Source organism: Podarcis liolepis, assembly GCF_965112155.1.
Source record: "Podarcis liolepis genome assembly, chromosome: 14".
Classification (NCBI taxonomy): domain Eukaryota; kingdom Metazoa; phylum Chordata; class Lepidosauria; order Squamata; family Lacertidae; genus Podarcis; species Podarcis liolepis.
In genome coordinates this window covers 39,404,051-39,406,715 of record NC_139569.1, presented here as the reverse complement: position 1 = coordinate 39,406,715, position 2,665 = coordinate 39,404,051, and the positions used below count along the sequence as shown (strand labels likewise).

At 46.2% G+C, this 2,665-nt stretch overlaps 1 long non-coding RNA gene across 2 annotated transcripts; it reads left to right on the top strand.

Moving 5' to 3' along the window:
- Window positions 1-270: 270 nt before the first annotated feature.
- On the top strand, window positions 271-2,238 carry LOC310693672. Of its 2 annotated transcripts, none has more exons than XR_014519305.1 (2): window positions 271-1,658; window positions 2,005-2,238. It is a non-coding gene; the product is annotated as an uncharacterized lncRNA (long non-coding RNA). The 2 variants fall into 2 exon arrangements; XR_014519306.1 differs by having other exon boundaries at window positions 271-1,686.
- Window positions 2,239-2,665: the final 427 nt, after the last annotated feature.

The following is a 2,665-nucleotide window of genomic DNA, read 5'->3' as shown; positions in this document are numbered from 1 at the left end:
GTGAGGAGTGAGGCGAGCGAGGAAGGAGGAGAGGCCCGAGGGGGCGGGGGAGCCAGCGCGGAGGACCCACTTTGGCCGCGCTGAGGCGCCTCTCCTGAGGAATACCCTCCCCTTGTGGAAACGGGGAGGGGGCCGCGCCCCCGAGCTTGCGAACCGGAGGGGGCGCTTTCGCCCTCATCGGGGCGCGGGATTATTTTACCGCACAAACGGTCGGTGGACAAAAGAGGGGGGAAGCGGCGGAGGGATACGGCCGTCGGAGGAGGCGCACGGCGCACGCGCAGAGCCCGGAAGAAGGGAGGGGGAGACGAGGCGAGAAAGGGAGCCGCCATCTTCTGCCGTTGGGGGTTTTCTTTTCCCGCCTGAACGGCGGAGGGGGTGGGGACGGGTTCAGAAGGGGAGGCGTGCTTAGGCTCCTCAACAGGCGCTTCACTGAGGGCGTTAGGTCTTTTTCAGCTCTAGGATAGTAAGTCAAGAGGTCCCAGCGAGGAGTATTCATGTTCAGGTTGCAGTCCCATTCCACCTACCTAGGAGTAGCTTCGTAGGTCTTCCTTCTGAGCAGACACGTGTAGGAGTGGGCCGTGAGTTCGCAGTGAGATCCTGTGCAAAACCTCAATATGTTTCAGTGTGTTTCGTTTCCAGGGCAACGTATATGAGAGTGCAAAATTTTAAAAAGCAAGCTTGTGTCTGTATGCTGCTCGGTGCAGTATGGCTTACTCGCAAGTAGGTCTGCATAGGATTGTAGGTGGAAGAAAGCCACTTCATAAACTTAAATTAGAAAATAAGTAGGGTAGCTCTGTTGGGCAGTGTGCGCAGCCATGCATTTCAAGCAAAGCACACCCCTCCCCCCCAAAAAAAAAAAATCAGGGGAAAAGTTTGCACACACACACTGAAATTCCCATTACCTTTAATAACTTGCCAGAATTCTTCGACGGAGGCTGGAGTGTGCTTTGAATGTATGGTGTGTGTGCAGTCTTACTGTAATTAGGGAAAATCCAAAAAAGGAATTACTAGGAGCAAAAGGAGCAATCTTCATCAAGCCTGGTGAATGGGGTGGGGAGCATTGTATGTGTGTTTTATGAAGAAAACATGCCCTGTAAATTCACTGCAATCATTGTGCTCTGGGCAGCTCAGAACAAACCACGTTTCAAAATATATTGTAAATTTAATAAAATATAATTTGTATTTAATAAGTTTCCCGTAAGATTCAGAGTGCTTTATGTTGGCCACATGACAGCTTCCACTGTGCCTTGTAACAGCAGAATATTCCTGCAGGGTCAGTAGTGAATGCAGGCTGCAAGCCAAGTGCAGACAGACTCCCAGAAATGAGCCTTTCTACTCCTTTCTGATCTCAGTGTATCTGCTGGTATCTTGATTCCAGGCCTATGAACATGTTTTTGTGAAGTGATTCTTGCAGTACCATCAGCAAAGCTGTGCTTTCATTGTTCATCCACTGAAACTAACCTGATGCTGTTCTGTGAAAAAAGGTGGTTACCGCACAAACTGTGCTCCCACATTTGTCCTGTTCTTCTAGTCCTCTCTTGCCCTACATTTCCACTTGCAAACCAAGTCCTTATTTGTGTCTGATGTAGGACCTTAAGTCTGAAACCCTGCATTTTGATGAACAGGTTGCTGAATGGAATGGACTTTTAATCCAAATGGTATCTTCTGTTGCAGTAGCTAGTGCAGGTAAAAATAATGACTGCTTTCAGAGGTTTAGCTGTTCTCAGATAACACCTAAACCATTATGTGAGATGGCATGGTAATGTCAGTTTCAAGGATTCAGGCAGAGATCTAGAGATTGAAGGCTATGTAGGGGATCTTGAATTCAACATCTTTATTAAGGCTGACATGAGTGTATCCATGTGAGTTACAACAATGCAGATGCTTGTTTATCCCAACCCACTACAGTGGGTGATGAAGCTGCATTATTTGATGCAATTAATTAATAAGGCTGTACCAAGTATACGGGTTACATTACTGATTAGTACTCTTTTTTCCCTTTAGAGATAACAAAACAATGGAACAATTTGAAGATCACCTGTCTCTTCAACAAAACAAAAAAAAGGTGTATCATTCAGCATGGGCCATCAAGGACACAAATCTGCAAACCAACTAGTCAGCATACAAATCTGTGAATTCTGAGTAACTTTGGATGAAGCTGCTTCTGTGCAAAAATGTACTTCATTGCTCAGTAGAAAAACACACATTAGAAATAATGGAAATACCTGATTTACTGTATCATAGAGGTTGTAGAGCCATGATCACTGGGAGAAAGTTACTGTAGTTGAAAGCAGAAGAGAGCTTGAGTGATGGGACTCTCCTGCAGCCAATTGGAGTGGTGCCTTGGTTTTCGAACTGTTCCAGGTGTTGAATGGACTCCTGGAGCGCATTCTGTTCGAAAACCAAGGTACGACTATTGTGAGTTGGTAACTGGGACATAGTTGCAGCAGTGCAGTTTTATCATCAGTCTCCCTGCAAGAAATTAACAAGTTATCAACAAAAAACAAGAATGATGAATGTGCAGGATGGTCTGCCCTCAGAAGCTGATGGATCCAGTTGAGTTCCAGACAGCTTGGGGAGATTTTCCAGCTGACAAGACAGCTGTTTCTTTTGAAGCCTTGGCCAACTTGTGAAATATCCAAAAGGCTCTCCTGCTTCATAGAGC